Here is a 10,603-nt window from a genome sequence, read left to right on the forward strand (position 1 = left end):
TATGCGGTGGTTTCAGCCTTGCCTCCATTTAATCGCCCACCAACACTCGGTCCATCTCTATTTGTCGCTTCCTCGGCAGTTGCAGCATCGCCGGCTCGTCGCGGCCTTCAACTCCGGCCATATCGATATCGCTGATTGTCGTATATCCATCGTCTTCCAGTTCCAGCTCCCGACGCGGATGGTTCTAGCAAGCCATGGTGCCGGTCCTAGCACGCCACACCGACGGGTTCCAACATTTGTCCTTCGAGCTCCGACAAAATATGCCACCCGTGACTGCCCTAGCCCGCTGCCATCAAATTGTTGTGCCAGTTGTGGTACTGGTTCCAGCAAAAAAAAACTCGCAAAATCACAGCACCACCGTGCTGCCGCCGTAGCACGTCCATCGCAGCACCACCGTGCCTTCCGGCCATAGGTCTCAGCATCACCACTTGCACCCGTTGTACTTTTTTCGTGTCTGTTGAAGCTTTTTCCCACCCTGCTTGAAACTTTTTCCACCATCGACGCTCGCTGCACAAGGTTGGATGAACGATGGCCACCTGTCATCACCATTAAAATGGATGTAGCAAAAACAACTCGTTGGTTGTAGCAAAAGACAACGACGGTTGCAGCAAAAATCATCCTCGCTATCGTCCCAGGTTGCATATCTAGCATTAATTTCTGTAGCAAATTTTCTCATTGATTGTAGAAAAATCCAACGACAGTTGCAACAAAAATAGTTATCCTCGCCGCCGCGTCATAGCTCCACCATGAGTCGACGCAGCAAAAATTGTCGCTGGTTCCAGCACGCCGCGACGTTTGTCCAACACACAATCACCACAGTCGCAACACACAGCACCCCCCACCGGCCCTCGAGCTTGCAGCACCATGATGGTGTGGGCATGGGCATGGTCGCCACGGATACAGCTTCATCGGGCTGTGGTTGCAGCTATTTTCCTCAACCCACCTCGAAGCTTCAGCGAGCGGTTGGTGAAAGATAAAGCTTTGAAGACGACCTGGGCGCTCTTTGTTATTTTTTTTAGCAACGGGTGTGCTCTTTGTGTGAAGAAGATACGACTACGAGGAAGCACGTGATGGGCCAAGAAAGGGAAAGCCAGTGATGCAAATAGATCGGGAGATGCTGAGCGGTGCATGACTTACACACGATCGAGTGGTGCCTGCGTGACCGGCGGAAGCTTCGGCCGGTCCGCCGGTACCCAACGTTTCCCTATAATTTGTTAGTACATCATACATATCTACCGAGCCAATACTCATACTTGAGTGGAGGCACGTGGCCATATACAATTCTCGTACTACTCCCTCCATTTCATATTAGTTGTCGCTCAAACGGATGTATCTAGCACTGAAATACGTCTAGATACATCTGTTTCAGCGACAAATAATATGGAACGGAGGGAGTAGTATTTTTTTCACAGAGTATAATCATACATGTACGTACAAGAAATTAGGATCACTTTCCTTCTACCAGGGGAAGAAGGAAAGGCCATCTCGCATGCACCGGTCAAGGCACTTCCTCTCCGCTGCCATCCTCCGGCGGCTCCCCTCCGCCGACCTCGGTCATCGGTTGTGAGGGGGCTCGCTGGATCCATGCGTGCGGATCGGTTTAGGCATTAGTAGCTTAGGGTTTTGGGTGTATCATCATCTTTGCTTTGGTGGTAGCGATGGATGCACCGAATAAAAAATCTTCAGATCCTTTCTCGACGAGGTGATCCACGTTGGGTCTGATTTAAAAACAAGTCCGTTTAAGTAAGGATGGTGTGGCGGCGGTGGCATCCTCGTGGTGGACCTGTGTCCTCTGGCTCCGCCGTTGCGATGACGTTTGCTCCAGATGAGATAGTCCAGGAGCGGATGAAGATTGTCGTCCGCAACGGCGACATCTGGAAGATGGTGGATTGTGTGCTGGGTTCGTGGTTTGTGGCAGGCGGGTATGGTTTCCTCCTTCGACGTCTAGTCGTGTGGGGGTGCCTGATCTGGAGTTCGATTGTGTGCCCAGGGTGTTGCTCAGTCTGATTCATTCAACGACAATGGCTTCGCCTTTATTGAGAGCCACCTTGGAGGTCCGCAAAACTGCATCAGCAATGGAGTCGCGTCGAGCTTGGTGGTGGAAGTGATCGGTCATTTTTTTTCTTTGATGTCTGTTGTGGTTGTCGTGCCATTGGCAGGTGACAAACGTTGGTGTCAAACTCAGAGGATTTTCCGGTTTTGTTTGTATTTTTACTTTGGTTGGTTTTTCTGTGTGCAAAAGCTAGCGTTGTGCTCCTTTTTCAGTTTTGTCAGGTTGGTATACTATGAACGTGCACAGACACATCCTACATTAATAATACCTCCAAGATACTAAGATCGCACAACATTTTGTGATTGGCGAAGTCACCAATGATGCTTTGTAGTCGACAGCAACGTCTCTACCCACTGAAAACTCAGACAGGGAAAGATGCTCAGCCTGCCAATTTGATGTGCTCAACAATACTTGGTCAGACTAGAACAGATGGAGCAAGAACTTAGATGTATGGGAATCTGACTAATTGACGACCAATCGAGTGAGTTGCCAACAAGACAAAGAAATCGTTACATGTGTTTGCGTTTACTAGCGAGCTTTTCAAATAAAGCCGGACAGAAGAAGTTGAATATGGCATGAATTTCGGTGTCCTTATTCTCTTGAAAGGGACATCGGAGTAGGTAAGAAAACAGCCGCAGACCCTCCGCACGGTAGATAGTATTTTGAATACATCTACCTGGATTTTTCTATCTGCTCCGCATTCTCTTACCAACTCGGCAAATCAGCAGGTTGATATTGGATCGGCAGAATCGGCGAAGATATGCCCAAATATGTCACGTGAATCTTGTTTTGTCGCCGTGCTCTCTCTGTCTATGGTATAACCATGTGAATCTCCGGGTCCTACCTAGACCGCTAGACGCACGGGGCTCCTACCTTGATCCACGTCGTACGGGAGATGCTCCTGCATCCCATCTGGTATAACCTATGGGAGATGCTCCATGGACGGTCCTTTTGCGATACATGGGCGTACTACAATGCATAGCGTTATTGGCGGCCCATGCACATCCCCTGGTGTGCAAATTGCCTAGTCGATCACATGCATGCATCATGCATGGTCCAATTCATGATAAGAGTCGAAACTTATTTTAAGAAAAACGTGCATAACATGCACATGCATGATACCAAGCCAAGAACAACGAATATAGCACCACTATGTCACCCAACTGGGTGTAGTAGCATGTCTATATAGTGTGGTAAAGAGGGAAGTTGAACAAACAGAGATCCGTAGCCATTCCAATTCTTAGCCCGGGCTCAACTGCACCCGGTCAAGAAACAATTCATAAAAAATTCAAAAAAATCCATTTTTTTTGTGCAAGGTAGATAATTTGGTGCGTGAGGTGCGCTCCAAATTTCAGAGCATTTGGACATATGAGTAGATCTCAGCAAAAAGACAAATTGGGTCAGAACAATATATAAACAGTACACTTTTTAATAAACCCCAAATTTTTCTTTTTTGCCGCGAGCTACTCAGAATCCCAAATGATTTGAAATTTGTAGCGGACATCACGCACCAAATTATCTACCATGCCAAAAAAATTGGAATTTTTTGAATTTTTCTACTATGTGTTTTTTTAATTCAGCGCGGTGCAGATGAGCCTAGGAGCCAAAACACCTCACTCGTCTGTAGCATGCTTTCTTGCTGGACAATAAAACATAAATTTAAATGAAAACTGAAAAGAACGAAACACTAGACTTAAAGATGCCAAGGATACTACATAATAAAATGACACATTAGATTGGATCTGATGTGCAATGATTACAGGAAAATGGCAATGCCGTGATCGACGCGCTTTTTATTGCAATAGAGGAAAGAAAACACAAATAAGATAGCATACTAGATTGGACTCTTACTATCCAAGTATTGAAGATATCAACAACGACACATATGTGACATCGACTTTATTAAGGAATTATAAGAACCGTGGCAAGGCCAACAAACATCCTTGCTTGTGGCAGAGTCACAATCGTTTGCAGTGTTCCATGTTATCGCTCTTCTTCACCGTTGCCAACAACTGAGGACATGTCAAAATATATAGTTTTCATTAGAACAATTATTTGCCGACAATAGTAAGCTAGTCAAATGAACGTATATAGTGATATTATCTTACATTAACACATCCTGTCAAGGTTGGCTCAAGTATAGAGCTATTTAATGATCAGCAGCAGCGTAATAGCGTTCACGGTCATCATCAGGGCAGAAAAAGTTGATATCTCTGCCATTCACCTTCTGAAGGGGTCTCGCATTCATCTCAAAGCCCTGCACACAGTACAAACAAATAAATATATGCACTTTGTTTTATTGAAAAAGATTGGAGAAATTAATTATGGAACAACTTAATTACGTCATCGACGGCGTTGGTGAGAAGCTTCAGTTGGTGATTCGACACGGTGGCAACCTGCAAAAGTAAGTATCTAATTTTAAATTTTGATCACTATTGTTAGAGAATATCAAGAGCGTTAGTGACCGCCATATGTCCGAAATCAAATTTCCCGTAAGTTTAGAATTTTGGGATCTAAATGTGATCAGTAAAAGTCATTAACAACGTGGATACCCTCTGGATAACGGTCCAGATGACTCCCTCATCGCACCCCGGCGTGGTGAGGGAGCCCATGTACCGATAGTAGGCTTCGCCATCTCCCCTCGCCTCCCAGGGATCCACCATGCCTACCATCATCTCCTTCTCCTTGGTGTCTGCCATCCTCTTCAGGTAAGGCTCCAGCTGCACAATGGAATAGTTTACAACTTTAACTCCAGGCCGGATTAAAGAAAGATACTTCCTCCGTTGTACTAAATCAACGCCATTTATTTTTGGGACAGAGGGAGTATATATCTGTTGGCAGCAGCTGGATGTAGTTAGAGAAACCTAACATACCTCGTGCAAGAAATGATCGCGCCTGCCGATCTTATAGAGGCGGCCGATCACGGCAGCCTTGTTCTCCGTGCTGAGGTGAACCATATGCAGCTCCAGGCTGTACCGGCGGCCGTTGACACGGTGCCCGCTAGACGCTAGGGGAGTGCCAGTGCACCTGCCTCAGGTGGTAAGCCGTGCCGTTGATCCACAAGCTCCCGGCATCTCCGTGGAACATGACCGCGATGTCATGGCCACGGTTAAGGATGGAGGCCTTGGCAGAGCGATAGGTGTGGTTGAGGTACCCGAGGTTGGGCGCCTGTGCGGCATAGCGGTTGGAGAGGTCGATGGGTGACTGCATCCGCCCAGTGCTGCACGTCGCCCACTCCCCCTTGATCTTGCCCCAGTTCTCCGGCCCGTTCTCCGATCCGCAGTCGTAGCTGAACTCCGACTCATCGTCTGCATGAAGGAGATGTACAAACTCCTTAGGATTTAATCATTGGCGGAAGAGTTAATTAAGACAAAGGTTCATCTATAGAAAATTCCTGCTCACCGATTTCTTGCTGTGCTCTGGCTGCCGGGACGGAGGCTGAGAAGTGCAGGAGGATAAGGATGGCCCAGGCCGGGAGGTGGAGGTGGGGAGCTGAACGCATATTGCCTTGTGTTGTGCTGATCGAGGTGCTACTGCTGCTAGGTAGTAGCTGGGTTGTCCAAGAGGGGCTGGTTGGTTGGGGTACATATATATACAAATTTCCTAGTGAAGCTAGCGGATGCATATGCATAAATTTCCTCGTGAAGCTAGCGGATGCATATGCATGCACTCTCATCTATATCCATCCGCTCGGTATTTGTCACATGTGCGTCTCAAAAGACGGTACTGCTAAATCTCAGTTGACCAAGACTTAACCAAGTCTCATCCAATTCTATATTCGTGGGATCTTGTATGAAGATCGGTACCGGTGTATTTTTTTTTTTTTTGCAAGTTCTTTCATTTGACTTAGACTTGATTAAGTCTATGAGACCGGGCCACATAAAAAAATGAAATCCTATACTCCTAGTCCTGGTACATTTATAGTCTCTATTCCTTGTGTAGTCTTCATGCATGGCGACCTAACCACTGTTGTAGAAATGCTCATGGCTACAACGTTGATTTGAGGATTGACAATCCTTCCAATTCTATTTTTTTAAACACACGGTACAAGCGCAGTAGCTAACGTACACAATACTTCCGATTCAGCATGGTTGCAATTGCCATCTGGTTAAAAGGAAATATACTATTGTACCCACCAATTTGGAATTTACCTTAGAAACAAAAATACACCTAATGATCACGTTTTTTTTACGGGGACCTAATGAACATGTTAGAGCATGTCCATGTGTAACATATGCTCAGCGAGCTCCGCGTGCCGCATGTGTCAAATGGGTGACTAGGCTTGATGTGACAGCAGGCAGGGATCACATTCCGTAGAAAACTAGGACACGTATCACTTAAACTGCTTTAGGTCGCATCAAGGACCGAAGCTCTCCTTTCAACAGTACTAGATCTAACTTTCATTGGTGCAGGTCCTATTAAGCCCTATAAGACCTAATATGTGTGATGAAGACATCAATACACGCATTTGAAATATGAACTCTGTGCAAATATAGGGACCATGTGCGATGTTTGACCCATCATGCACGATTGACTTTGTTCAACCGCGTGAGATACATTACACATTGTTGTGTTGGCCGAAGCGTGTGCGATGATTTGACAACATCCCACGTGATTCGGGGGGAAAAATTGTGTGTGAATTTTAGCACACGGTTCAGGGTATCCAATCGAGTGTGATGATTGGGCACGTCAATGATATTTCAGTTCGGCGCATCATATGCGGTACATGCAACACAACTGGCTTGCATAACTTTTTTTTTTGGGTAGAACTAGTCTTTATTCATCAAAATCCACAACATGTGGGATACGGTTTAGATCATGGGATTGGCCAAACCAGAAATGGCGTCCCGGATCTAGAGACAAAGAAAATTTAGCTAAACTATGAGCTTCTACATTCACTTCCCTACGTTCAAAAGTAAAAAGACATTGAAATTGTTCTGTTTGAAGGCGAATCTCGCTGATGATTGCACCATATCTCCCCCGTGCATCCTTGTTAATATCTGAGATAACCTGTCTTGAGTCCGACGCCACAATGAAGTTGTGTAGATGCAAGTCCTCGGCTAGCGCCAGTGCCTCACGGCATGCGATCGCTTCAAGGGTGGCTGGATCTTCAAGACCTTGGATCACCAATGATGAACTTGCTAAGAAATTCCCTTGTCTATCTCTGCAGACTGCCGCAGCTGAACCTCTTCTACCCGAGCGAACTCCCGCGTCCACATGGATCTTTGCAAAACCCGGTGGGGGTATTCTTGGTGATCGTCTTGGCCTTCTTGCGGAAGGTGCATGCGCTGCTGGGCGACTTTCCTTGCACATGACAAGCTCAGATATAAATCTTTTGATAAACAGATGAGTCGCTTGTGGTGAATGGAAGATGCCCTCATGTATTGCTTTACGCCTAGAGGACCATATTGCCCATAACGTTACAGCGATGAGCACGAACTGATGGTGCTGCAGGGTTTCAATGAGTGTGAAAAGCCATTGCTTTGCGTTCGGTTCCGTTGTGCTTATCAGGTGCTGCGCTAACTCCTCATCCACCAGTGCCCATGTGCATCTCGCGACAGTGCAATTGATAAGCGAATGCCTCCACGAGTCCTCTGCCCCGCATAGTCCACAACACGTAGACTCCGTCATTTTTCTGTGGGAGCGCACATCTTCTGTTGGAAGTGAGTGCTTCGACAGGTGCCAAAGAAACATTCTTATCTTGGAGGGGACAGGTGTCTTCCATAAGGTTTTCCAGGAGCCTTCTTCCACCAACATGTTCGAAGGACCAGGTCGTTCTTCAAGCCATGCCTCCCTTCGTTGGATCGTTGAAACCAACATCCTGTAGGCCGACTTGACCGAGAAACTTCCACTACTCTCAAAGTGCCACGACCAAAAGTCGCTTATGTTTCGCGTGCAAATCGGGATCTGGACAATAGCCTGTATATCCATTGGCATGAAAACTTGTTGGAGCTTTTGCATGTCCCATGACGCGTTTGTGGAGTTGATCAGTTCAGACACCAGTACAGGAGGGTTGGGCATCAAGCTTCCATAGGGCCTCAGCATATGATCACGAGGTATCCAATTATCCATCCAAATGTCTGTTATTGCACCATTGCCGACTCTTCTAATCAGACCTTGCTTCAGGACATCCCGGCCTTCTACTACAGCTCTCCATATCTGGCTCGGATGTGAACCCAAAGGCGCATGTAATATGGAAGTGTTAGGGTAGTAAACGCTTTTTAAAATCCTTGCACTGAGGGAGTTCTGGTTCTGTAGCAGCCGCCATGCCTGCTTAGCTAGCAGTGCTAAGTTGAAAATCTCAATGTCTTTGAAACCCAGACCCCCCATACCTTTGGGTTGTGTCATGGTTTTCCAAGATACCCAATGTGGCTTCCTTTTTCCCTCCTTGCTTCCCCACCAGAATTTCCTTATCAACATGTTCAAGTGCTCACACAAGCCTCTAGGTAATTTAAAGCATGACATCGAATAAACAGGGACAGCTTGAGCCACAGCTTTAACTAGCACTTCCTTCCCTGCCATTGACATGGTGTTTTCAAACCAGCCTTGGATTTTACTCCAGAGGCGATCCTTTAAATATTTGAAAGCTCCGTTTTTGGAACTACCAACTGGCTTGCATAACTACGTGCTGTGATTTGTAGTTGTACCATCACCGATGGTTCCTAATTATTACTTATGTGCGAATACAGGATAAATTCAAACGTGTTATACTTGTACAACGAAATTACTTAATTTATAAAATCAAATATCGGAGTAATATTTACGTAGGTGAAAGGTGAAAGTTCAAAACTAAAACATGTAACTATATATAGCAAACTAGACATCATTCTGCTTCGGTGCCGGCTAAAAACACGTGGGCGGCGTCCATGTGGCTGACAAACACCTCTACCACTTTGATCGACTGCGTCATGCCCGCTTTGCGGCCCGCGGCATCCTTGAATACGGCTATGAAATGGCATGGGGCAGGGAGGCAGACCTCTAACACGGTCGGTGTTACTGTGGGTGGTGTCGGCTAACTTGACGCCCTCGCGTGCGCACTCCTGCGCCGCCCGCTCGTCCATAAACGTGCAACTCCTAGATTTCCTGAAGGTCCTCAGCCAGGGACAGAAGGTCGTCAACCTCCAACTTAAACCCAATGACCAATGGGTCGGGCGCTGGCTGCTGTGTGACGAGAGCGGGCTATGTGTGCTCTTGCAACACGGGGCCGGGCGCAGACGACGGGGCATTGGGGGCGGGCTGCGCGTGCTCCTGCGTGATGGGGCTGGGCGCAGGTTGCTGGCCGGCGTGGTCTTTTTTTAGAGAAGTAGGATGTATCCCCGGTCTCTGCATCTGGACGATGCATGCAGACATATTATTAATTATTCACAAAGACCATACAAGGTGATACATCAATAAGCCTCAAGCCACCATTTTAACAACACCGTTGCTACTCATATTCCTATGATGAAGGCGTGCCGAACGTCCGGGCATAATACCAAACAGACATCGCACCAAAGTCTAACATCTAAAACCGGATGTCCCATCCAAACCACTACCTGGATTGGGTCTCACACTAGTCTGGCACACTCCCAGTGAGCACCGCACACTGCAAGGGTTGTCACCTCCATCTTCCCTCGGTCCGTCCTCAAAGCATAACTGATGCACCAGCCTTGCCAGGCCTCTCTGCCGTCAACGCCACCATGACGCCAGACAACTTCCTCCTCCTGCGCGAGTCCATCTCCTCGCATCAGACGCCAAGACTCCACAGCGCCACGCCATTGAGAACCACCACCATCAATATGAAAGATATGGCACCACTCCACCAAAGGCGCCGTCCTCCGGTCCCTTGAGCCTGTGTGCACCTCCAAGAATGATGCCCCCAAGGGGGAAATGACACCAGAGAGCCGCTGTCATCCGATCTACTGATCTAGGGTTTGCTCCGGAGGTAGCAGAGAGTGGCCTTGAACTTCTCCACTGCGCTGCCTTCAGGAAGGGAAAGACATAGAGAGCATCGCCATCGCCGGCCTTGGCAATAGCCAATAGCAGGTTATCACCCAGAACTGATCGAAGACCTCCATCTCTCGTGCACGGGCCGCTGCCATCCCTGCCGGGATCTCAACGAAGACTCCAAGCAGTGGATCGGCGCCACGGCATCGTCATCGTTGTGGTCGTCGTCGCCGGCCAAGGGTTTCCTCCGATCCCAAGAGCTCCACCATACAATCACCGTCCACCACCCGGATCAGGCGAGCAAGGCCACACCGAAGCCCAGATCGAGCGGGATAAGGTGAAGGAGATGAAGTTGGCGCAGGTCGATCCAGATCTGGCGGCCGGCCGACAGAATCACGACCGCCATGAGATACCACCACCGCGTCCTCGCCGCTCACGCAAGCCGAAGAAGACCGGCAACACCCCCGCAGCTACCCTCCATCAGGGAAGGCGCCGCCCACCTTGACCGGGGCCGCCACATTCCTCGATGCCACGCGGGCTTGCCGGCGGCTATCTCTGGTGGCGGCAAGATTTGGAAGGAGGCGAAAGGGGGCCGGCAGCGCTAGGGTTGGGGCCGCCCGAGTT

The 10,603-nt window shown here is 48.1% G+C and overlaps 1 pseudogene; it reads right to left on the bottom strand.

Moving 5' to 3' along the window:
• Positions 1 to 3,834: 3,834 nt before the first annotated feature.
• Positions 3,835 to 5,564, bottom strand: LOC119335454 (annotated as a pseudogene).
• Positions 5,565 to 10,603: the final 5,039 nt, after the last annotated feature.

The sequence above is a fragment of the Triticum dicoccoides genome, chromosome 7B (genome assembly GCF_002162155.2).
Source record: "Triticum dicoccoides isolate Atlit2015 ecotype Zavitan chromosome 7B, WEW_v2.0, whole genome shotgun sequence".
Lineage (NCBI taxonomy): Eukaryota > Viridiplantae > Streptophyta > Magnoliopsida > Poales > Poaceae > Triticum > Triticum dicoccoides.